At 36.7% G+C, this 27,995-nt stretch overlaps 1 protein-coding gene and 1 long non-coding RNA gene across 2 annotated transcripts in view; one reads left to right on the forward strand and one right to left on the reverse strand.

Moving 5' to 3' along the window:
* Positions 1 to 1,178, reverse strand: part of TBXA2R (thromboxane A2 receptor) — a 165,044-nt gene extending 163,866 nt beyond the window's left edge. Inside the window, exon 1 of the mRNA XM_053703120.1 lies at positions 876 to 1,178. The gene's annotated coding sequence lies outside the window, so the exon portion shown is untranslated. The remainder of the gene's footprint in view (positions 1 to 875) is intronic.
* Positions 1 to 27,995, forward strand: part of LOC128649706 (uncharacterized) — a 257,962-nt gene that overhangs the window by 145,760 nt on the left and 84,207 nt on the right. The gene's annotated exons all lie outside the window — the stretch shown is intronic.

A 27,995-nucleotide genomic window follows, 5' to 3' on the forward strand; every position in this document is an offset into this window, starting at 1 on the left:
TTCTATATAGAAAGTTGTATATGTTCAGTAACTTTTGCTGTCATTAATTTCTATATATCTGTTTGTTTTTATTTGGAGAAACCCTCTTAAATACTTGAATGTCATTAAATATAAAGAACAAAAAAGTAACAAAATACAACTGATAGTATATTAACAATCCATCAATAATTTAATAAATGTACTAAAAGAAAATTGTAGGCAAAAGAGAGAGCATATGACTAACAATTAGGTTGTTTATTTTTTTTTAACTATCTGTGAATAATTATAAATTATACTGATGTGGAAGATAAAATGCTAAAAACCAGAATAGTGGTACTAAATATTAGTGTGAAGAATTAGGAAGAGATCTAAATGCTGATCTGCAGGACCACATTAATAACCTGTGTACAAGTGAACATTGCAATAACATTGTTAAATACAAAGTAACTGTTTAAATACAAAAGCGTTAAAGCTAAAATGAGAAACACTGGACTGTGATAGATTAGACACTCAGTACTGAACTTCAGAGAAACTTCTAGGACCAAATATAGAAGTATACAGGATAGGATAGATTGTCTAAGGAGTAACTGTGAAGAACTAACTGATATTAAGAAATAAACTAAATATAGAAAAGAATGAAACAATTCAAGCAAACAGGTCCATTTATATCTGTTCAACAACCTGGCAATGTGGCAATATCTAAAGGTAAACATACATTTTATCAGCCATAAAGATCTATTATTAAGGTCTATAGGGAACAGTTGCAGTTGAACTATACAGCTTGCAGTCTACAGTTACTATCTGCACAACAGATATATATAAATGTATATCTCATAAATGTATATCTCATAAAATACTGCTAGTGATTTCCTCCTTTTTACTATGAAGCTACTTGCCTTGTATTTATAATCGTTCAGTTGCTCCTGTCCTTGAGTAGTGCAAGACAAGATTCCTTTGTATCTGGTGAAGTATTAGCAGCTACAGCCTACACGGATTGCAGTGCTTGAGAATTTCTATCAGAAAGTGTGTGTGTGTAAGGCTGGAATAGGGACAACAGGAGAAAGAAGATTCTGTTCTGCTGCCTATTGCTTCACTCACTCATTCAGGAAGCAAAATATAGTGTTGCAACACTGCCATACGATGCTTGTTTGGTCCCAGAGGGAGGGCAGGCTGTATGGACCATGCTGTGCACAGCTGGTGATGCCTAAAAGTCTGCTGGGGTATACAACTGGAAAGTTCTGCCCTCCACCCCTTTATACTGGACCTCAGCGCACTTGTTAACCATTTGGATACCAGAGGCAGCAGCCTGCTTTGCAACATAAGCTGGGAGAGGAGTCATAGGGTTAAATGCCTAATGAACATTTCTGAACTTTTCATGTCCTTAAACCGATGAGTAAATTGTTTCCTAGCTCAAAATGTTCTTTAGTATTTTACTTCCTTTGTCGTTTTTTAGTGGAATATATTAAACATTTGTTAAACTGTGTATTTTTGTATTTTTTTTACCATCATTTTTTGCTTGTTGTTTGAATCATTTTAGGATCATTATTTTTTTTTTTCTGCAAGTACTGTATTTCTTATGAGTTTACATCGTTCATATATACTATTCCTTACTTAGAAAGAGCTGTATTTGTTTTCTCTTTTGCAGATATATGTATACTAGTCTGACGTCTGCTGTGTTTTACTGTTATGATCAAATAAGAGTTTGGTTTGGCTGATATATTGGATTCTTACACTATATTTATAACAAATAATTATGTGATGTGAGACAAATTAAAGGGATATGAAACAATGCTCCTTAAAAGTGAAGGTAAACTTAGCTGTATTACTGTGCACTTATCTGCAATACAGCACAAATCAATGGTACTTTCATTCATGAAAGTCTTAAAATGTATCTCTATTATTAGTTTTATCATTTTTAGCAGCAATCTTACAAGCGTTCGATTCAAACCGTTGTTATTTTTTTTTTTTCTTCTGCTTGTTGGTCACGTTGACTTCCTGGCCAATTGACTTCCTGGCCGTTAGGCGGCCATCATTTTACGTCACCGGTATCTTCAAAGCTCTGCTCATGCGTTAGGTTCCTTCCTCTCCCTGGAAAACCAAGCGCGGCCCCGTCTATGTTGCCGAGATAAATGACGCTTGCACTGTGTAAAGCAAAGACTGGCATTAACGCATGCGCATTATGTGATGTTGTCGATGTTTTGCGCATGCTCAGTATTTTTCTAAGCCGGGCATGAGCATTGTAGGCACATATAGAGCGGGTGGGAACGCTCTATACGTCATAAGCTAAAGAGAGAGCAAATGGATGGTGGACGGAACTTGGAACAGAACGGTAGGGTAGAACAAAAGATATTTATTAACAAAATATGTTAGATAAAAACTTTTTTGCAAGGTGGTAGATTAAATAATGTTTCCAGAAAGAGAAAACTTTACCTTCACTTAAAATATGTTAAAAAAATGAACAGATAAAAAAAAAGAAAACAGATATCACACCAAAACTTGCTTGTTTTCTTGATAAATAAGCACTTAGAAGTTATCTGTGTAGCCACTGCTTACAGCTAAAAAACAGAGCTACCATTACATAACTTTTAAGTTCTACTGTCACATGATTTTTTACATATAAGTCCTCTAGAGAGCATAGACAATAACATGACTGCAGTTATTATAGGTGTCTACTAACAAGACTTCATAGGAAAAGCTTCTCCTTTGCCTTCCTGTAGACACCACAACCCCCATGTGGGCCAGTGAATGGAAGGAATGGACCCATCACAATTTAAGTTAAAAAAAAAAAAAGAAATAAAAGTTAAAATCCTTTTAAAATGATGAATAATACATATTGCAATGGTTTCTATTAAGTATTAGCCACTGCTTATTGCTTTTTATTACAACAATGAAACGTATTGTTTAATATCCCTTTAATGATAAACAGAGCCAAACTATGTAGTCACAAACAGAGCCTGTTTTTTATTAGGCAACACAGGTAACTCCTCATAGGTTCCTACTCTCAAAAGAATATTTGTATGTTTTGTCTGAGGGTTGAATAAAAATGATGGAAGGAATCCCTCTTCCTCTAATAGGATCATGTGATTGAACTTTGATTATACATGTTAATGCTGTTTATATATAAAAAAAACAAAAACATATATAACTGGCTGTTGAAGATATTGATTAGAAGAATACGATAGGCCAGTTCAGCACCTCAGGCCACTCCAGGGTCACCACTTATACCCTCAATAAAGGGCCAGGGAATCCAAAAAGAGTGGCAGCAAAATATGGAAATAAAAAAACACAGCAACGTTTCTGGAACAACTTCCCTTAGTCATGCAACTTCCCTTAGCCATGACTAAGGGAAGTTGTTCCCGAAACGTTGCAGTGATTATGTGCTGATATTGATTTCCATATATATTGATTATACTGTTTGTTCAAAGTTAAATAAAAAGAAAAAAAGGAATATTTTTATGCTAGACAATGCTTTGTAATATACATCCTAGCAATTTACATTTTCTGTTCTATACATTGTGCTGCCCAGTACTAGAAACCATACTAGGCAGTAGACATGTGCAGCCAAGAAAGCTTTGTTAAAACGAAATGTTTACCTATAGCTACAATACTTACCTTAACATGCTGTAGAGAGCATGGAGAGCACACTAATGTAATTATTACCCCTTAAAAAAGATAAAGGGGCTGATATATCAAGGGCCGAATGGCCCTTGATGACCCTGTTTCCGGGCCAGCCTTCAGGCATGCCAGAAACAGCAGCTATGAAGCAATTAAGACCGCTGCTCCTTAACGGATCTGCTGCCTCTGAGGCTGTGGACATCAATTCGATTGGCCGTGAATCTGTAGGGGGCGGCATTGCACAAGCAGTTCACCAGAACTGCTTGTGCAATGTTAAATGCTGACAGCGTATGCTGTCGGCATTCAGCGATGTCTGTTGGACATGTGTATCATGTGGGACAGACATTGATAAATCGGCCCCTTAAAGTAAAGAAATAAATACGGATGATTTTTGTCAGCATTTTTTCGTTTTTTTTCATTTTCATTCACCTAGATTACAAGTTTTGTGCTATAGAGGGTGCGAAATGCGTTATTTCACCCTCCATATCGCTGCCATTACAAGTTTTTGAAAAGCCTCCTTGTGCGTGCGATATGGTTGCGATGAGCTCCATACCCCACAAAATCCTGCTTTGACGTGCACGTCAAAGTGCTGCTTTGACGTGCTTGTGCACGCTTTCCCCATAGACATCAATGGGGAGAAATTGTTAGAAAAAAAACTAACACCTGCGATCGCGGAATGAAAAGTTCTGTAGCGCAACCCTATTGATGTATATGGGGAAAAAAAATGACGTTTAAACCTAATACCCTAACATAAACCCCACGTCTAAACACCCCTAATCTGCTACCCCCGACATCGTCGACACCTACATAAAGTTATTAACGTCTAATCTGCCGCTGCCAATATCGCCACCACTATAATAAAGTTATTAACACCTATTCCCCCGCATCCCAACATCGCCCACACTATAATAAAGATATTAACCCCTATTCCACCGCTGCCCGACATCGCCGCCACTAAATAGCATTAACCCCTAAACCTTTGGCCTCCCATATCACTACCACTAAATAAACCTATTAACCCCTAAACTGACAGCCCCGCACATTGCAAAAAATAAATTAAACTATTAACCCCTAAACCTAACAGCCCCCTAACTTTAAATTAAAATTACAAGATCCCTATCTTAAAATAAATAAAAACTTACCTGGGAAATTAAAAAAACCTAAGTTTAAACTATAAATTAAACTAGCATTACTATTATACTAAAATTAAAATAACTATCAATTAAATAAATTAAATTACTCATTAAAAAAAACTAACACTACTAAAAAAAAATCTGCTCTTTTCCCTGAAAAAAATACAAAGACCCCCCAACAGTAAAACCCGCCACCAACCAACCCCCAAAATAAAAAACCTAACTCTAAAAATAACCTAAGCTACTCATTGCCCTGAAAATGACATTTGTATGGGCATTGCCCTTAAAAAGGGCATTCAGCTCTTTTAAGAAAAGCCCAAACCCTAATCTAAAAAAATCAAAAAACACCCCAAAAAAAGCTTAAAAAAGTCTAACACTAGCCCCCAATGATCCACTTAAAGTTTCTGAAGTACGGACATCCAGGCGATGAGAAGTCTTCATCCAGGCGGCGAGGTCTTCATCCATCCAGGCGGCATCTTCTATCTTTATCCAGACAGCATCTTCTATTTTCATCCCGGCGGCGGGGAGTGGCTCCATCCTGAAGACATCCGGTGCAGAGCATCCTCTTTATACAGTCTACGCCGTATACTGAATCTTCAATGCAAGGGAGCCTTTTCAAAATTGCCCTTGCATTCCTATTGGCTGATTTGATTTTGGAAATTCAAATCAGCCAATAGGATGAGAGCAACTGAAATCCTATTAGCTGTTCAAATCAGCCAGTAGGATGAGAGCTACTAAGATTTTATTGGCTATTCAAATCAGCTAATAGGATTTCAGTAGCTCTCATCCTATTGGCTGATTTGAACAGCCAATAGGATTTCAGTAGGGGAGCGGAGGAATAGGGGTTAATATCCTTATTATAGTGTGGGCGATGTTGAGGTGTGGGGGAATAGGAGTTAATAACTTTATTATTGTGGTGATGATGTCGGGTAGCGGCGGAATAAGGGTTAATAACTTTAATTAGTGGTGGCGATGTCTGGAGTGGCAGATTAGGGGTTAATAACTTTAATATAGTGTTTGCGATGCAAGAGGGTCTCAGTTTAGGGGTTAATAGGTAGTTTATGGGTGTAAGTGTACTTTGTAACAGTTTAGTTATGAGTTTTGTGTAATAGTTTTGTTGCACAAAATTTATAACTACTGGTCTCAGATTGCGGAATGGATGATGTCGATATAGGGTGTAAAGCAAGCTTTTTAGCCTCGCCGCAAAACTTGTAATGGCAGCGCTATGGAAATCCCACACAAAACCGTCATTTTTTGGAGTGCGGGAGAAACGTTGCGTTACAGGCTAAAATGCTGGCTGTACAGCTATACCGACAAGACTCGTAATGGCTGCATTGCTGTTTTAACGTTGAAATGGCCATTTTTTCCAACATTAAAACAAGAATGCAAAACTCGTAATCTAAGTGATTGTGCATTAATTCAAATTTTTGTTTAGATAAAACAAAACGAAAATCCGATTTTCATGAGGAATGTACATGAGTTTGAAAATGAATGCACATCTCTACTAGGCAGTGGACAGTATATAGGCTTTTTTTAAGGGAACTTTGTACATTTACTATGTGTGTAACCAGTGCAAAAGGTCACATAGCTTCAGACATAGGGCTCCATTTATCATAGGTACATAATTTGTTACCGAGAACCTCGCTGTCCGCATTTAACATTGCACAAGATTAAAATATTATAGAAAAAATATTTTATTTTTACACTAGGGTGATTCCTTTAAGAAAAAATATGTTAGAGGTGACATTATCAGGCACAAGTGGGGTGAAACGCGGTGGAGAGGGGCATAAGAGAAAAAGTGACAAAAAAAATAAACAAAGGTGTAAAAAGAAAGAGCAAAAAGAGATTAAATAATGCAGGGATAATGAAAAAGAGGGGAGCATACAGGTGGGAGGGCAAAGGGCAGTGTGGTAAAAAGATTAGAAAGTAGAAGAACAAACACAAATATTCCCTTTGAGTGTATGAGATCTTGGGAAAATAATCCAAATCCTTTCTGCTTGCCTGTGACAATGACACCATTGGTGTCTGCTCACCAGGCATCTGTTCATGTCCCCAGGCCAGTAATTAAACATGAAGAAGGTAACATGGTTTGTAAAGAAGCAATAGAAATCAGGGGAAATAAAAAGGGAACTACATAAAATAAGGGTAGGAAGCGAAACAAAGTCAATTGAAGATGAAAAAAGTAAAAAGTGTGAGGGAAAGAGATCTAATAAGGGGTGAATCTAGACCACAAAAAGCTTAAAGGGACATGAATGTCAAAATGAAACTTTCATAGTCAATTTACTCATTAAATGTATCCCATTCACTCTCTATCCTTTATTGAAAAGCATACTTAGGTAGGCTCAGGTGCAGCATTGTACTACTGCGAGCTAGCTGTTGATTGGTGACTACTGGCTATTCAAATTTGCCTCTTGCCATCGGCTCACCAGATGTATTCAGCTAGGTCTCAGTAGTGTATGGCTGCTTTGGAGCTGACTTTAAGTACAGTATATGCAGGGGTTAAACACAGATAAATGCATCCAACTGTGCAATAATAAAATGCTCTAATACATTACAGTATTTTCTTTTGTATTTTTGTGTCCCTTTAATACCACAGGTACAGGGAATATATTCTGGGATTTAAAACCACCTATCACCTTCCTTTAACCTTTTCCTTCCTAGTTATAGAGCACTAGGCATGTAACAATTGCACTACCTTAAAAATTCATTTCAGTTGGAACCTTTGAGGTTAGGAGGTTGTTAATGTCATGAATAGGAGCGCATAAGATCAACCACTGATAATAATTTGAAAAAGAGGCAAAAGATACAATCAGAAGGGGTAAAGAATGGAGGGATGGGGCACAGTAAAAGTGGTGGAAAGAGAGAGAGAGTTAGGGAAAGAAAAGACATCGGATCACTGTCACATTCATGTTATGTATTTTCCCACAGTTTGTCAGTCCTCAAGAAAAGCATACCTCCCACCATTCCTCAGTATTAGCTACTGACCGCTCAACAAGTTAAATAAAAATGTACACTAAACACAACATAAATAAATAAAAGTGTTACATTCATATATACACTATATGATAACATTTATTTATATAAATATTAATTAAAAATATTTTATTAGGGTTCAAAGGTAATATGGTATATGGTCATGTATTTCACTGCAAAGGGCTATAATATATATGTATATATGTATGTGTGTGAGTGTATATATCCTACGAGATCTGCTTGATGATGGAAAACATCAGGGGATCATTGATGACGAAACATTTGACTATTTAAATGTTCAGCATCCGATAGTACCGATATTCCATCACCTCCCCAAAGTACATAAATCTTTGGAGGAGGTGAAAGGACGCCCGATAGTTTCGGGAATAGGATCCCTTTTTGAGAATCTATCAAATTGGCTGGAATCCTTATTACAACCCCTTGTGTATGGATTGCCATCATACTTGAGGGATACCAAACATCTCTTGAGACTGATGAAAGAACACGCTTGGAATGACAAAATGGGTTGGCTAACGATTGATGTGGTTGGCCTCTATTCGGCCATTCCACACGATAAAGGGATAGTAGCCACAAGATACATGCTGGATAATTTCAGCAACTACAACACTGACCTTAAGGTATATATAGTGAGAGTGTTAGATTTTCTGTTAACTCATAACTATTTTGAGTTTTCAGGAAGCTTTTTTCTCCAACAGAGAGGGACAGCTATGGGTGCGAAATTCGCACCAGCCTATGCTAACATTTTCATGGGCTGGTGGGAATTGACGCACCTATATTCTGATCAGAACCCCTTCCTGTCATCAATCACTAGCTATAAACGCTATATTGATGACCTTCTAATTGTATGGTCTGGCACACAAGGAGATTTAGCAAACTTCTGTGAGTATATCAATGATAACACGGTGGGTTTAAGCTTTACCCACAGCTTTGATAAAGTCCAGGTACCATACTTGGATGTCATTCTGATAGGTAGGCCCTTGGAGAACAAAGTAAGTACCTCACTATATACTAAACCAATCACATCCAACACTTTCCTCCATGCTAGGAGCTGTCACCCTAGACATACAAGCTATGGGATTGCAAAAGGCCAATTTTTAAGACTAAGGCGCAATTGCTCAGAGCATGACAGCTTCCTACGAGAGAGTCACTCCCTTACCCAAAAATTTCTTGAGAGAGGGTACAATAAAAAGACTATAAATAGGGCCTTCAATGATGTTTTGCATCAAGATAGGTCTACTTTACTTAAAGAGAAACAAAAACAAAAGCCTTCTAGGAACAAACCTACTTTTGTAACCACGTACAGCTCCCAATATTACCAGGTCTGCAAAATTTTGCGGAGGAATCTTCCGATTCTGTTAGCTGATGACATCTTAAAAGATGAGATTAGGGTGGGTTGCTTTTGTGTCCCAAAGCGGAACATAACAATTGGGAACCGAGTTTCCCCCTCCTTACTCAAAAAGCAAAAACCGACAAGCAGCTGGTTAACTCAAAAAGGGCATTACAAATGTGGGAACAGCACTTGCAAAGCTTGTGGCTATGTGAGTGTCAATAGGACGTTCCAATCTACAGTCACACAAAAGGTATACACACATTCCTACTGTACAAACTGCCGAACGACATATATTATCTATCTGATTACATGCTTGGCATGTGATAAGCAGTACGTAGGTTGTACCTCCCGAGAGGCGAGGGAGAGGATACGAGCCCATCTCAATGATATTGAGCGGGGTATCCTAACTACAGGAGCAGCCAAGCACTTCATAGAGGTGCATCACAGAGATGTCAGGAATTTTACATGGCTAATTATAGATCATATTCCAAAGAAGCCGTGGGGAGGTGATAGATCAAGGGACCTCCTTAGAAAGGAGGCCTTTTGGATCTTCACACTGGGAACCAGACAACCCCTAGGTCTCAATATAGAAACAGATCTTATTAACCATTGGCAATCCTAGAGTGATTTCCCACCAATCCTAGCCAGGGATACATTAGCATTTATCAATACCTGAAAAAGATATTGTTACTGCTATATACTATCATACATACATCCTTTTAACAAATTGGATCTATGGGTATCATTACCAAGCAACACCTGAATAGTTCCAGTGATCCATTATGATCCAATGGACATTCAGATAGAGGTCCACTGGTATTACTATACCACAGGGAGATATCAAGGACTAGGGACACCCAACATTCTAGTTTTTGGTGCCTTGAGTATAGTAATTTCATCACAAATAAGTTATCATATTGAAAATATCACGTATGTGAACCATTCACTAAAATAATTACTAGAAGTGCCATTAGTAGGCCGTTTGATACTGTATATAATAGATGCAGAATTAATCAAGCATTACCATATATAACTTAGTTCATATGGTGTAAGTCTTAAGATTAAGTTCTTTTTCAGTATCCAGTAATAGGCATTTGACACTTAATACATACAATAGTACGTGAGTACTCATGGGATGTGCAAGCATGTATTGCACATCTTATGAGCATATATGTGGGCTATATGCCACTCAAATGAGATTGGCTATTAGATAACTAACTTAAGCAGGATTAATACCAAAAACCACAAAATACCAACGTTTAGTGCTCTATTGCTCTGAACTTAACCTATACTCGCACCAATTCAATTACAAATGTATCATTACATGGGTCTCCCCAAAGCTGCAGCTATTTGACATGTTATGTACTGCTCAACAACACCTTTGTTGTTGTTTTTTCCTCTCTGTAGTCTTTAATTAATTAATTAATTAATTTATTACTTTTTTTCCTTTGGAGGAGACATTATTAAGTTTCTAACTACTCTTAAGGAGATATTACTAAGAGTGGATATGAATGCAGCACATAACACATCTAATAGCTTGCTTTCAAGTTAACCATACATTTCCCTATACTTCCCCCATTTAAATGTACACACCTGTTACATGATTAGGGCCACATTACAACCAATAATAAGTTAGGTTAGCCTATTTAAAGCTGCATGTTAGTAGTGGGCACTATGCAGTCTATGAATAAGGCTCTATAGGAGCTGAAACGCGTCAGACATAGCCCACTATCTGTGCACCTAACAGCCCTCATCCATCTGGCCATGTTACCTCCTATGCCTGCAAGTTACTATTTTACAAGCTAACTCTTTATAGTTACCTGCAGAGCCGCTGTGTGCAAGCTTTTACATGCTATTTTTCTTCAATAAAGGAACCTGTTTTGAGAATCCTGTCCGGACACCTGTGTGTTTTTCTATATATATATATATATATATATATATATATATATATATATATATATATATATATATATATATATATAGTATAAATATATATATATACTGTATATATATATATATATATTCATATATATATATTTATATAAAAACACATATGTATACACACTCACACACACACTCACACACATATATATATATATATATTTATTCACATACATACATACACACTTTGGAGCTCTTTCCACTCAAATACCTGAAAACATGAAAAATCTTTTTCATTTAGTTTTAATATTTTATAATGTGTTTTACTGTGTATTTACTGTAAATATTTTCAATTCTAATTTTCTTCACATAGTAGAATATGTTCTTTGTATTTTAAAATACATATTTCTATATATATATCTGTCTGTACATACTGTATACCTGTATATATTCATATAGATATATAGGTATAGATATATATTTTCCAAAAAAAAATATTGGAATGTAAAATATGTATAACTACCTTCGGGTTGAGCGCACTTAGTCTAACGCGGTTATTTTTTAACCCCTTAAGGACCGGGCAGTTCAGACTAAACCTTCCCCAAAAGACCAGAGGATTTTTATCATTTTTGCCATCACTACATTTAAACAGAAATAGAGCCTTGTTTTTTTTATTTACCTATCAAAACTATACATATATATTTTAATAGACAACCCAAAGTATTGATCTAGATACATTTTGGTATATTTCATGCCACCATTTCACCACCAAAATCGATTAAATTAATTTTTTTTTAACATTTTCACAAACTTTAGGTTTCTCACTGAAATTATTTACAAACAGCTTGTGCAATCATGGCACAAATGGTTGTAAAAGCTTCTGTGGGATCCCCTATGTTCAGAAATAGCAGACATAAATGGCTTTGGCGTTGCTTTTTGGTAATTAGAAGGCCGCTAAATGCAGCTGAGCACCACACGTGTATTATGGCTAGCAGTGAAGGGGTTAATTGGGTAGCTTGAAAGGTTAATTTTAGCTTTAGTGTAGACTGGTTAGCCTCCCACCTGACACTTGCCATCCCCTGATCCCTCTAAAAACAGCTCTCTTACTACAGGGAGCTAGCTGAACACATTGGGTGAGCCAATAACATGAGGCATATATGTGCAGGCATCAATAGCAGCTCCTAAGCCTACCTAGGAATCCCTTTCAGCAAAGGATACCAAGAGAACAAAACAAATTATATAATAGATTTTAAATGGAAAGTTGTTTAAAATCACACACTCTATTGGAATCATGAAAGAAAATAAATTGGCTTTCAGGTATAAAGATGATAAAACTTTTAGGGGCATCACCAGTAAATACATCATGCATTTTACTGCAAACCTTTACATATTGAGAGTTTATTCTCAAAGATAACCCTGAGCCATTTGGGATATTTTCATGCTATGTGATACCCAGAGTTGAGGGTCGAGATACCCAGAGAAGCCCAACACCCTCCTAAGAAAACACTGGAAATGGAAAGTGCTAAACATAGAGCAGGGGAAGATAATCCATGTAGCAGTTACAATAACAATATAGAACTGTAAATAGTGAAACAATAGAAGTAGCACCACCTGTTTGCTATTACAAACCTTCAACCTTATTAATGTGATATACTCAAAAATGTTATTCCCTATAAATGTTTAAAGGGACACTGAACCCAATTTTTTTCTTTTGTGATTCAGATAGAGCATGAAATTTTAAGCAACTTTCTAATTTACTCCTATTATCAAATTTTCTTCATTCTCTTGATATCTTTATTTGAAATGCAAGAATGTAAGTTTAGATGCCGGCCCATTTTTGGTGAACAACCTGGGTTGTCCTTGCTGATTGGTGGATACATTCATCCACCAATAAAAAAGAGCTGTCCAGAGTACTCAACCAAAAAAAAAGCTTAGATGCCTTCTTTTTCAAATAAAGATAGCAAGAGAACGAAGAAAGATTGATAATAGGAGTAAATTAGAAAGTTGCTTAAAATTGCATGCTCTATCTGAATCTCGAAAGAAAAAAATTTGGGTTCAGTGTCCCTTTAACTAAGCATAGAATAATAAAATGTGCAATGCATTTTCAAAATTAATTTTGTCTGCTTTTTCCTGTAATTTATATCTGAAAATAAAAATGTAGTTTTACACCTTCCCCCAGAGAGATTGAAATACCTTCTGTGAAATTTAGAACCTTGCACCTGCAGCATGCTGCACAGTGATTGTTTGACATCTGGAAGTGCTCAATTATATCTGTTCCTATTTGGCCATAGCAAAGAAGATAATATAAAGACACTCAAGTGAAGTTTCCTAGGACTGCAAGACAAAGTTAATTTTGCTAACAAAATTATGGCTTTAACTGTTTGTTTTTTTCTTTAACATTTATTTTGTATGCACAACATTTGCAGTGCAGCGATTAATTAACTGTATATAAGCTGCTATCAAAAATATTGAGATCAGGTAAACATGTAGGTTACAGGTCCCCAACAAGCCCCACCCTCATTTTTAACTATTCATCCTCTTCCTTGTGCCTGTTCTCCAATCAGCACTCTAGTTACAACAAAAGACGCCCAAAGGGGAGAGCGCTGATTGGAGAATAATTCAAACCTTTAGCTCACAGTTAAATTGACTTTTGAAGTGGGAGGCGGAGTGTGGGGTATTTGAATTTCATATCCATATTAAAAAGTAAGTTATAGCGCAACTTCATTACAAATAATGAATTAAACTCCATCTAAAATATCACCAACATTCCGGATCTGTTTTTATAAAGGGGAGCATTTACCATCACTTTAATAAAACAAAAAGCATAAAAAATACTGTAAACAGCATGCACCCCTCCCCTGCTAGGTGCCCGGTGTGCTTGTACCTGCAGCATGTCCCATAGTGCTGTGCCAGATAATAACTGTAGTTACAATAGATTCTGACAGGCGTGGTTCTTCAAATGGGCCATACAATCTTCCACTGTAAGTTAACTTTTCAATGGTGCAGGAAGATGACATCTCACTCACGTTGCAAATGCAGCTGATCTTTGCACATGTACATTTTTGGACTTCTTTGTTTTCCTGTTTTCACCGTTATCAGTGTGGGATACTTTTATATACGTTACAATGGGATAATTATAATTGTTTTCCCCTCAGTGTGTTTACAATGAATTCTTGTTCCAACAACATGTATGAGACATTGATGATTTTGGTTTATTTTTGTATATGAAATAGCTGGTTTTGTTCTTTGAATGCACAACCCACTGAAATATGTTGAGCTTGTAGAGAAAAAAAGGTCTCCTTATTTTATCACTTTCTATACACAGAAATGCTTCCTAAACGTGTCTTTGTTTGTTTACCAAAGCTCAATACTTAGAGAGAACAATTAAACAACAATATTTTATTACTTATTTCTCCTACTGCCTACTGGGAGTGTAATAACGTCTGCTGGTTATGTTTACTTAAAGGGACAGTCTAGTGAAAATTAAACATTCATGATTCAGATAGGACATGCAAATTTAAACAACATTCCAAATTACTTTTATCATCAAATTTGCTTTGTTCTCTTGGTATTCTTTGTGAAAAGCTAATACTAGGTAGGCTCATATGCTAATATCTAAGCCCTTAAAGGCCACCTCTTATCTCAGTGCAGTTTGACAGTTTTTCACAACTAGACAGCGCTCATGTGTTTCATAAAGATAACATTGTGCTCACTCCAGTGGTGATTGGCTAAAATGCATGCCTGTCAAAAGAACTGAAATAAAGAGACAGTCTGGAGAAGCTTAGATACAAGGTAATTACAGAGGTAAAAAGTATATTAATAGAACCATGTTGGTTATGCAAAACTGGGGAATAGGTACTAAAAGGATTATCTAACTTTTTAAACAATAATAATTTTCGAGTAGACTGTCCCTTTAACTTATCTATAGTCAGTACTTAAGTATTGCATTATTCAGTATAAGTGGGGGATACAACAGTCAAAATAAACTGTTTCAAATGACAGAGCAAAGGTAAAGGATTTGTAAACAATTTAATACATTTCAGCAAGTAAAATGGATAATTGGGAATAAATAAAAGCGAGAAAATTTGACAGTACATTGTTCCTTTAATTAATGTGTGTGTGTGGTCAGACTATTGTTCAGACACTCGAGCATAAACAGGACAGTTCTGTAAAAACTTACATAAACCGCTGAATTGTATGGCAGAAATCAGAATGGTTTGCCCCACTCAGCCTTTCACATTCCTCCTATCCATAAATCCCCAGACACTATTTATTCCTCTCCCTTTTTACAAACAGACTGCAGTCCTGCATCATTGCATTCCCTTAGCCAATATCTCTTAAAGGGAAAATGGAATTTGGAGATGATATAATGTACTTTTAAAGGTAGATTTTTAATTACATAGCTGCCGGAGGACTGGCAGACATTGCAGTGAAATGCATTGCACCCCTAGCAGCCAAGGGGTTAAACAGAGCAAATTGAGCACTGTAAATGTTGAAAAAATATGCTGTAGATTATTGAGAAAATGGCAATTTTAGAAGTCATGTGACCTATTTTGACAAATCCAATTTTAAGTGTATCTGGTGAAGTCAAATACAGGTTTAATCAATCAAGTTTTTGAGCTTGAAGTCTACATCACCCTCAGTGGATGAGCAACAGGTATTTCAGTAGATTGATAGATTGACCAGCAAGTTTGTATAGCAACAGTACTTGGGGTTTTCAGTCATAAGACAACATTTTGAGTTGGGGCAAATTTGTTTTTAGAAACATTTCTGCACTTGTTTCTCAGCCTTCAAGAAAAAGCAACAAACTTTAGTGAAGTTTAAAACATACTTATTGTTTAGAGCTGATCAGTATTTCTGTATAGCAAAACACATTTTCAAATAATCCCTCCATCCTGAGGATTCTTACAGTAGAATTAAAATCTATACATCATTTTTAATATATATATATATATATATATATATATATATAATACAAAATACACATATATATATACAGGTGGCCCTCGTTTTACAATGGTTCAATTTACACTGTTTCAGAATAACAACTTTTTTTTCCAGTCATGTGACTACTATTGAAAAGCATTGAGAAGCAGTGCATTTATTAAAATAGCCAGTAGGTGGAGCTGTCCGCTTGTGTTGCAGCAAAGCCAAGCAAGCTTAAATTAATCAGTTTAACCAGACCTGAGCTATCGAGCAGATTTCCAAGGAACAAGATCTTCCTGTCTATAAATCAGTCCAGATTGGAATGCATAGAAAGAACTGTTTGCAGAAAAATGCAAGTGAAGTCTGTGTTGTGTGATTATTTTATTAGGTTTTTAATGCTGTTTAGCAATTTTTTTTGTTCATTTAACTTAGTTTAATTATATATTATGTGTTGTGTGATTATTTTATTAGGTTTATAATGCTGTTTAGCATTTAAAGTCTTCATTTCAAAGCTTTAAAAATAATGTATTAGGTGTTACTTATGACAATTTTGAGAGGGGTTTCCCACACTTCCCATTAACTTACATTATAAACTGGGTTTCAATTTACAACGGTTTCGATTTACAACCATTCCTTCTGGAACCTAACCTCGGCGTAAACTGAGGGCTACCTGTATATATATATATATATATATATATATATATATATATACATATTAAAAATACGTTATAGATAAAAGTGGATTATATGGGAGAAACCTATACTATATTACAGAGAAATTGTTCATTATATAGACGTCCTTCGCTGGAACCTAAGGCATCCGTTTGTATTAAGGCACTGGTTGACTGTAGGAATATTCAACAACTCAGTTTCTTGTGAATTTTATACATTCCAATGATTCTAAAACAAGGGTGACCCACTGCCCAGAACTTCCAGGAATGGGATCTGAATGTTTCCTGCTTTACTTACAAGGCAAAATAAACTCTGCTGGTTATCTGGTTATCTGCCCTTTATTTGGTTAAAAAAAACATTTTTTTTTCCACAACAAAGAGAAGCAGGAAAGCACATTTCAAGGAAGGAGAAATAGAAAAAGAGGGCCTGATCTGTAGCTAATGAATGCCAAACTTGGGGGATTGTTTAAAGAGGATTGTACATTAAAGGAACAGTAAAGTCATAATTAAACAGTAAGGATTCAGATAGAGCATGCAATTTTAAACAAATTTCCAATATATTTTTATTATCAAATTTACTTTGTTCTCTTGGCAGCCTTTGTTAAAGACTAAATCTAGATAGGCTGATAGGAGCTTAGGAGCGTGCACGTGTCTTTAACAGTCTATAGCAGAAGTATTTGTAACACTGCAATAAACTGCTGCCAGATCGCTAGACACATGCATTCTCCTGAGCTCACCTAGGAGGATTAAACTTTCATCATTCCAATAGGGCATGTAATTTTAAACAGCCTTCCATTTTACTTTTATCATCAAATTTGTAAAAAAAAGCACTAAGATAAGGGGGCAGTCTGCAGATGCTTAGATATAAGGCAATGACAGAGGCAAAAAGTGTATTAATATAACTGTGTTGGTTATGCAAAACTAGGAAATGGGTAATAAAGAGATTATCTATCTGTTTAAACAATAAAACATTTCAAGTAGACTGTCCCTTTAACAAAGAATACCAAGAGAACTAAACAAAATTTATAATAGAAGTAAATTGGAAAGTTGTTTAAAACATCATACTCTAGTCAATTTATGTTTAATTTTGAATGAACTGTCCCGTTAAAGGGACAATCAAGTCAAAAACATACTTTCATGATTTAAATAGGACATGTAATTTTAAAAAACTTTCCAATTTACTTTTATTACCAATGTTGCTTTGTTCTCTTGGTATTCTTATTTAAAAGCTAAACCTAGGAGGTTCATATGCTAATTTCTTAGACCTTTAAAGCCGCCTCTTATCTGAAAGCATTTTGACAGTTTTTCACCACTAGAGGGCGTTAGTTTGTGTGTTTCATATAGATAACATTGAGCTCAGGCACGTGAAGCTCCTATGAGTGAGCACTGATTGGCTAAAAATTCAAGTCTGTCAAAAGAACTGAAATAAGAGGGCAGTTTGCAGAGGCATAGATACAAGTTAATTACAGAGGTAAATGTGTATTATAATTGTGTTGGTTATGCAAAACTGGGGATGGGTAATAAAGGGATTATCTTCCTTTTTAAAAAACAAAAATTCTGGTGTTGACTGTCCCTCTAATATTTGAAAATTGGTTAAAACAATAGCACTTAGTCTGAACTTCAAATGAGTAGTAGATTTTTTTTTAAGTTATGTATATTTCCACTCCCCTTGTACCATGTGATAGCAATCAGCCAATCACAAATGCATATACGTATAGTCTGTGAATTCTTGCACATGCTCAGTAGGATCTGGTGACTCAAAATTGTAAATATAAAAGACTGTGCACATTTTTTTTAATGGAAGTAAATTGGAAAGTTGTTTAAAATTACATGCTGTTCCTTTAAGTAAATATTCTTCCAAAAAAATTATATTTTGAATAAATCTGGAAAAAAATAGCATGGGTAGGAATTACATTGTGGTGGGGGGTTTGAGATCATGGAGGAAGAGAGTAGACAGCATCAGTGGTACATCGCTTTTGTGAAAGTACACAGTTAAAGGAATATGATACCTAAGAATGTTCTCTGTTCTTTCTAAAATCAAATGTTTCAAAATGTCTAATAGTTGTTTGTTTTTTGCTATGTTTTTTTTTTTTAAATGGATGTTCTTTTTATTTGGGAGTTGACCCTAACATCTAATTAGCAGTCCCAGGACTTAGTTGCATATAATCATGCACTTCCTGTTAATTCCAAATTCAATTTTAAGCAAATTTTACTTTTTCCATAACCCTTTCAGCAATAATAATAATAATATGTTTAAGTGCTGCTCTTTCATATATATGATGAAATAGTTGAGTTGTATGTCCCTTTAAGAATTTTCTTAACCCAATAGTTGCCAAAGAGCAATGAGTTGATATTATATTCTGCCATTCAAACAATAAATTTGCTCTACTGTAACAGATTCCCACCTACACTTATTCATGCAAACGTTTCTCTGAAATGTATTTCATTTTCTGGCATAGAGTAAAAAATAGAATAGAATATTATCAATTTGCAATCATTTTGTGTATAGTTAATTTGTAAGTTTATCACTATATTACAATATCTATTTCATTCCATTATTATAAGCTCATTGTATTTTTAGAGCTTTACATACTGATTATTATTTACTGGCACTAGATTTCTGCTTAAAATCATTATCCTAAAAGCCCTGAATCAATGACTTTTCCCAGTTAAGTGTATAACTGATTTTAGAAATCAAAATAAGTCTAGCCCCATAAGCCTTTCTTTACTTAATATCCGTATACTGACCACAATGAGACATTTTGTCCATCTTAAATAATCTGACCTCTGGTAAAATGGAACTTTATTTAATATATACGTATTCACAAATACATATTTCCCACACCTCTTGGCAATATTTCCTGGAAAGTAATTACTATAGTTTGACCTCTAGCTTTTGCAAGGCTCTCTAGAGACTTTACCTTAAACATACTATTATATTTAGTTTCCAAGGGTGTCACAACTAGGGTGTCAAGTGTAATAGCGGGTATAGCAGAGACAAACCTGTTGTTGTTGTAGGAATGCTTTTTCCCTTAATGTGTTTACCAGCTGCAGAATATATCAAATTTATGAGAAATTGCATCTTTTTTTTTTTTTTTTGTATTTGAATATCTTGTTTTGTTCTTTGAAACCACAACCCATTAATATGTCTTGAGTTTGCATGGAAACACATCTATTTATTTTATCACCTTCAGAACACACACGCTTCTTTATATTATCTATGTCTGTAAACCAAAGCCCTATACTTAGGCCCTGATGATGTGAACATCCACAATGTGGCGATATATTTTTAAAAGGATTCGTCACAGGAACAAGATTACCAGTGAAATATTCAAAACTTCTGAAATCAGTGTTTGAGGATAGTCTCGCCGAAAGGCGTTGTAATATACATCTGGGTGGCTGTGATGGCGATATTTTCAAAGCAGTATCACCACCTACATTGAAGATTTAATGTAAATGATCCCTTTTACACATATCACACATGTACATTGCTTATTTCGTGCATTCGGTTCACAATCAAATAAACGAACGGCAGCCTATGTGAATAAAAAGAATAAGAAAATAATGTATTAATTAAAAGCTTTACTACATTTGTTTATTCCTTATTAGTTTAATGCAAAAACACCAACCCAATAAACCCGCTATGCAGCCATACACTATTAAACCCTAAACCCAAAAGCAACATAACCCCACTGCAAACTTCACTATTAACCCCTTAATCGCAATAACCCACACCGCAACCTAAGCCCACTACACTATTACATATTAAAAATGTTGTTTTCTATCACCTGTGTATATATAGTGTGCAAAAGTGCCATTCAGGACCTCACACTTTTTTTTTTTTTTAAAGTTTTTATTGAAATATCATTCCAGGGTACAGAAAAAAAAGGAGGTAAGTTATTATCACTTTAGTTACATAATAGGGGAAAAATACATTTCTTCATTAACACAGTAAATTGACACCTATTAAACTTGATAGGTATATACCCTTATGCGAAAAAGAGAAAGAAAACTACCAAACAAGGGGCAAACAGAAGAGAAGAAAAGAGTTAGCGACCTTATCTAAGCAATAATATAAGAGACCTGACTAACTCCTTGGAACTTCCTATAGCGATCGGCCAGCCAGTTCCTAGGATAGGGGGGGAGGGAGAAAGAGGAGAGAGAGAAAAAAAAAAAAGGGAACAGAAGAGATCCCCTCCATAAAATTATACTTGCCAATTGGATGGGAGTAGACCGAGTTCCCATTGCTGAATAAACCAACTAGATTTCCTAAGTGGGGCAATTAACTGCAATTGGGCTTCCAAAGGTAGTGTTAATATTACTTTTTCCCATTTAAGAAAAAATCTTTGTATTGACTTATCATTAGGGTCTCTCAGGTTAAATTGCTCCAAGATTATCTGGTTATGAATTTTATTTAGAAACTCCTTGAATTTAGGTTCCTGGGTAGATTTCCAGTTCCTAAGAATGACATTGCGTCCAACTAGGATTACTGTATTTATGAGCCTGGTATTCGAATAAGGTTCATCGTGGCTTAGGAGAAAAAAGATATGTCTCGGCCAGAGAGTAAGACTGCAGGCATTCACCTTGTTCACCCAAAAACATACTTTGCTCCAGAACTGCAAAACTTTAGGGCAGCTCCAGAAACAATGCATTTCATCTGCATCCGTAGCATTACATTTAGGGCAATTGACTTCTTTTTTATACCATTTTGTCATTTTGGCTGGTGTAATATATAATAGATTTGTTAACTTAAAATGAGATTCCCTCCAGTCTATAGAGACTAGAGTTTGATCAATTAGTTTAAAGCTTTGAAGAATATGTTGTCTAGTAATATTTGTGAAAGTTTTAATCCATTTCCTCCCTAAATTATCAATATGTAATAGCCCGTGGTGCTTAATAAGCATATTATAAAGAATTGAGATGGAGACTTTCCCAGCATGATATAGTCTGATCACATCATCTAAATCCCCCAGTGAGGGTTTAGTTCCATTCTTCACTCGTAGAGTCCCGATCCAATGTTGTGCCTGGAGATAAGCATTAAAAGAGGTTTTTGCTAGATTAAAGTTAGATCTTAACTCTGCAAATGTCTTAATCGTTAAGGACTCATTTACACAGATATCTTTTACATTTCTAAGACCGTTCTTGGCCCATGTAGAAAAGACTTTATATATGAGCCCCGGAGGGAAATCTGGGTTCCCTACTAAAGGCAGAAACTCAGATCTACGGAAATTAATTTGTATCTCAGAACAAACTTTCTGCCATGCCAGAATTATATACTTGAATGTATATAGATGTGACACATTTGCTGGCAGTCTCGCAAATGGAATATGGATCAGTGCTTTAAGTGAAAATGGAGCTACCAGCTGTGTTTCTAATTAAAGGAAGGAGACATGCTCTTTTTCTGATATCCAATCTAATACGAATTTAACAAGCGTAGCATAGTTGTAGAACTGTAGATTGGGCAATGCCAAACCACCATGAGCCTTAAGAAATGATAATTTAACAAGTGAGATCCTAGCTTTCTTCCCATGCCATATAAATCTAGAGAATACCGTTTGTAGAAATTTTAAATCTTTCTTAATAAGTAATAAGGGCAAATTTTGAAGTAAGTAAAGTAATTTTGGAAATAAGATTTTAATTAGCATTACGCGGGCAGACAGTGAGATAGAAAGATTATCCCAAGCTGTTAATTTCTTCTCAAACATGTCAATACATTTCCGGAAATTTAAATCATACCATTGTGAAGGATTCTTACTTAAAAAAATGCCTAGACACTTAATTTCCTGTACTTCTTTAAAAGGATGTAGAATAGGATTCTTAGATTTGTAGATCCAAAGCAGCTCCAATTTCCCCCAGTTAATTTTGTACCCTGAAATAGAGCTAAACATTTCAATAATCTTTAGCAGTTGGGGTGTAGATTGTTTAGTGTTGCTTAAAAAAAGTAAAATACCATCTGCAAATAATGATGTCACAAAGTTCTTATCCCCTAGCTTAATTCCTTTTAGCTCTTTTCTCAGCAATATCACAAGTGGTTCTAGTGATAGGTTAAAAAGTAGGGGGGAAAGGGGGCAACCCTGACGTGTACCTCATTGAAGAGTGAATCTATCAGTTACCTCTCCATTAACAATAATGGCAGAGGATGGAGCCTGATACATTACACGTATAAAATGGTAGAAATTCCCTGTGAGGCCAAATCCTTCAAGCGCACTGAATAAATGGTCCCATACTATGCAGTCGAACGCTTTCTCAGCGTCGACTGTAAGCAGGGCTAGATCTGTTCTATAATGTGGCTTTTTCTTTATTGATCTATTCCAAAAATTGTCAATAACCAGCATAGCTTTTCGAAGGTTCTTCACCGAATTCCTTATAACCATAAAGCCTGCTTGATCCGGGTGTATTAATGGTTCAAGGAAATGCTTAAGTCTGTGTGAAATAATGGCAGTTAAAAGCTTATAATCTTGGTTTAATAAGGATATAGGTCTATAAGAGGATAATACTTCTGGGTTTTTATCCTTTTTAAGGATCAATGCCACATTAGATGTTGTAAAAAAATTTGATTGCATTTGATTTTTAATATAGTACTCATTAAAAAGAGCCGCTAGTGTGGGAAGGATTTGCTCATGGAGGAGTTTGTAAAACTCAGATGGGAGAGCATCCGGACCTGGCGTCTTGTTTAATTTAGCCTGTTTAATAGCGTCTGAAATCTCACGTAACGAAATGGGTTCATTTAACCGGAGCAAGTCCTGGGAGTCAATTTTGGGTAGAGATATACTTTTCCAGAATTCCTTCAGGACCTCACACTTATGCCCTCAAAACATATAGTACAGTAAAGATAATGGCGGCACACCAAAAACATTTCCAATTCTTTAAGTTTATTCAAAACATCTCTAAAGGACAATAAAAAAAACGACGACATCTCGGGTGACAACCCTTAATCATGTTGGACATGTTGTGAATAAACTTGAAGAATTGGAAAAGTTTTCAGTGCATTCCCACTACACTATTAACCCCCTTAAACGCAATAACTCCCACCACAACCTAATTATACGACTACACGACTACACTATTAACCCCTTAAACTCCCCCTGAAAAGGGCATTTGTATGGGCATTGCCCTTAAAAGGGCCTTCAGCTCTTTTACTGCCCTTAAAAGGGCATTCAGCTCTTTTTCGTCTATCAAAATAAAAAAGCCCTACTCTAAAAAAGAAACACCCAAAAAAAACCAAAAAAACACTAACCCTAAAATCGGTACTTAGAGTTCCAGACGGCACCATCTGTATCCATCGCGGGACTGGCATCTTCTAACTTCATCCCAGCAAAGGCAGAGTGGTCGGTGGATGCGCGGAAGCAGAGGTCCAGGCGGAGGTCCATCAGTTCAACGTGGAGGTCCTCTTCATGCGATCATCTGTCTCACACTGAGGATTCAATGCAAGGTACCCCTTTTATATTGGGGTACCATTGCATTCCTATTGGCTAAAAAATTAAAATCAGCCAATAGGAAGCTTGAAAATTTGGCCCCTATGTGCGACATCGGACTATTACGTTTTTTAACATAGATCCCGCATGTATGTTTGTTGTGTGTGTGCAAGGATGTGTATAGTCCAAAGGATCAATAGGATGTGTTAAAATGAACACTATGTTGCTTCTGTGAAAATATTCTCTTGTGTGCTCATACACCAATAGAAAATGTTTTATGGTCTCAATGAAATTTTAACTGTGGTCAATCCCAAAAAACATCCTTTGTTTGTAAAAAAGGGGACATGGGTGTAATATCAGAAAATACTATTCATCATTATATTTTTTTTATGCAAGACACCATAAAACATTTTCTATTGGTGTATGAGCACACAAAAGAATATTTACATATATTTATCTCTGTTAAAAAACGTAATAGTCCAGGACTTCCGGTGGGCGGGCTAAGTAACAGCAGCTCTGTTTCTGAGCTCCGTGGATACTCTTACAATAAGCTGAGGTTATTGCTACAAAAACGGACCCGAGTTTGTTTGCCCTTGACAGGGTACATGTCTGGGCACTAGAAAGACTGGAATTTGACATCTTTCCCCCACCAAAGTCCAACGCAGGAGAAAAGTGCAGAGTGGCAGCAAGCATAACTACTGCGGCAGCCATTTTGGCCTGATCTGAGTGTGACGGAGACAGAAAAAAACTGAAGGAGGCTTGCAAGTGCTACCTGACTGGATGTTTGGAAGTGGATTACTGGATCTCCGGAGTCCGGCTGACTTACTCCTGGCACCCTGAGGGGGCTGCTGATCACATCAGAGAACGGGCTGCCTGTGATACAGAAACATGTGGCACAGTGAATAAAGGAGAACCTGGTAAGACAATCCACGGGCTGCAACAAGGCAGTGGTAGTGGATATATGACGCAGCAGAGGGTGCCCTGATCGTGGAACAATCTGCCCTTGGACGGCAGTGGCTGCTAATGGCTGGAGCGGCTTAGAAATATCAAAAAGAAAGGCAAGGATAAAAGGCGCAAAACCTCTAGGACCATATCGGTGCACTACCTCTTTGTCAGGGCTGATCAAGCCTCAGTAAACTTACAACTATTACTTCAGAGGTGAAGTTGTCATTGGAAACAGGTATGGCACTCCATTATTTTGCCTTCAGCTGCCTGAATTAATAGTAAAAGCCCTATAAGGATGGGACACCTTAAGCTAAAACCAAAGGCCTGATGAGATTTACAGAGCTTATTTACAGACATATAAGGGATACCCTGTGGAATTGGTGTTGGGGATAAGAGATTGCCACACTACACCAGTGGACATATATCTCTGGCTCTGTGTATTTTCCTGGGGAGTGTTACAACTGAAGCTCATAGGAATAACAACGCAGCATAGCTCCAATAGTTGAAGGGACACTGTGTTTATTGGACACAATACAACCTAATTGCCTTATACTGTGGGACATATTAGCAGGGGTGCCCTGGGCTAGACGCAGGGGTCTAATGGGCTGTGTAGGGGCTGCAGTGAAAATTGATATCTCTTTGAATCTACAAGACCGACTGAGGATACGTTTCAGCTGACTATCAACAGCATAGCAAATCAGAATAAGCCCAGCTGCTGTGACCCTCTCCCTTTATCTTTTTCCAGGGAATTTATAACTGGGGGTGTGCGGTGGAACTTGCCCCCTTTTGGATGCAGCTTTGTGGGTGGTTTCCTAATTTGTCTGAAGCTCTTAGGGAGAAGTGCACTCACGACTACTGTAGACTTTTTTCTTGTGGACTCATCGATAAATGTAGAGCATATGGACTATGCAATTGCAATGTGCGAAAGCACAACACTATTTATGGGTTTTACTTAATATAGGTCCGGCTTTGTTCTACTAAATTACCTGCCTGTTAATTGTTTGCATGCCTAATTATATGCTTTCCTTTACAGAGTAAATTATGTTCTGGCATGGAGTTTGCTAATAGAGAGCCGGTTGTACTTGGAGTAGGGGGCAGGTAATACATTGCTGGGTTACTGTGCTCTATTGCCTAAAATCTGAGTGTAACTGAGGTCCCTAACACTTTAACACCTACTCTCTTTGTGTATAGAGAAATATCTCATTCAAAATCCAATGGCGAACTGCAATAAAAATGCTGACCGCAGGGCCAAGACTAAATTGGATGCTGTTAGCCAAGCACCATCCTGTGAGTCCCCACAGGAGGGCCATACTTTAGACCCACACCCTATTGTTAAGCAAATATCTACCCTAATTTACCCGAAATAGAAAATCTTCAAAAGGGGGTGGATACTCTGACAGAGGATGTGAAACAGTTTTAAACAAGGGTAACAGAGGCGGAGACCAGGATCTCTAATTTCGAAGACACCCAAACTGTTAGTATTGGTAAAATCAAATCCCTAAAAAACATTCCTTCCAGCACTGCAACAAAAAATTGATGACCTCAAAATTCGCTCAAGGCGAAACAATGTTCACCTACTCGGGCTCCCTGTATCAGTAAAATCAACTGACATCTTGAAATTTGTGGAGACCACCCTCCCCTTATTGCTAGGTATTTCATCTGAGGGCTTATTGGGTAGTGTAGAGAGGGCGCATAGAGTGGGCCCGGAGAGGCCCGCTATGGATCACAATGCCCAGGCTCGCCCAGTTATGATCAAATTTCTCCACTTTCAGACTAAGCTCACTGTACTCAGGGCATATAGAAAGGTAGAGGCTCTGACTTGAAAACTCAAGAATTCTGCTGTTTCAAGACTACTCAGTAGATTTGATGAGAAGGCGTAGAGAGTTCTCAGTAATTTGCTCTAAGCTCCACCGTGAGGGCAGACAGGCCTATCTACTTTACCCAGCTAAACTTAAGATAGCCACCTCTAGAGGCCCCAAATTTTTTGAATCCCCACAGACAGCACAAGAGTACTTAGATGCAGAAAATGGCTCTAGGAGCCCTGGTCACTCCAAGGGGGGAGAAGGTTGAAGGACTGTACTGTGTTAAAAATGACTAGGCTTCCTATAATACAGATTGATGGGTCTAATGGCCATGACAGGGATGGTACTTCATCCCAACTGGGGGATCATCATAACTTTAAATTAAGCAGATTTTATTTGTGTTTATCACTATGGTTGTTGGTAATGTTTGAGTTATGCCAACGGTTTCTAACAAGGGTTTCACAGGTTAAATGTTATGTGTTGCTATTCTGTCTCAGTGGGAGGTATGAAGTGTGGAATGGGGTTCGGGATAGAGGTTCACTTGGAGCATTGGGATATATGGGCAGTTCCTTGCAATTTTTTTTATGTTTTAGGTATGCTGATTCCAGGTCAATCTGTTGTTCAAGAGAAAATTCCCCCTGTAGTTGTGCTTTCATGATTTGTTGCTACTGTTTGCTAAACAGGTTCATGGGCGGGACTGAGCTCTGGAAAAATGTATTTAGAAAGTTTACACAGGTTGTACAATTCATTATGCTCTTAACTGTCAATGAGAAATGTAAACTGAAGAAATGATATCTTGGTATGGGAACGTTTAGAGCATGGATGTATGTTTATACTTACCTGACACTTCATCTGTTAATTTTACTTTATAGATTAATATTACATGAAACTTATTGGGCAGGAGAATCGAGCTTGGAGGTACGTGTGGGGTTTTTCTTTTTTTTTTTCTCCCTCTCTCTCCCATTGTCGGAATACAGTATCATAGCAGATCTTGAAATTTAGCATTTACTCTTGGAATGTGGGGGGAATACATTCCCCCATCAAGAGGAAAACCATACTTACACAACTGAGAAAGAAGGGTGCAGATATAGCGTTCTTGCAGGAGACACACTTGACTGACTCAGAACATGCCAAATTGAAGAGGGACTGGGTGGGGAGAGTTGAGTTTGCCTCGTACAGGACTGCTAGTAGAGGGGTAGCAATTTTATTTGGGAAAAAGCTGGATATGACAGGCATGACGATAGTAAAGGATCCAGAGGGGCGATACATCATAGTCCAAACTAAAATTGCAGACAAAACCTATA

This window comes from Bombina bombina, chromosome 2, assembly GCF_027579735.1.
Source record: "Bombina bombina isolate aBomBom1 chromosome 2, aBomBom1.pri, whole genome shotgun sequence".
NCBI lineage: Eukaryota > Metazoa > Chordata > Amphibia > Anura > Bombinatoridae > Bombina > Bombina bombina.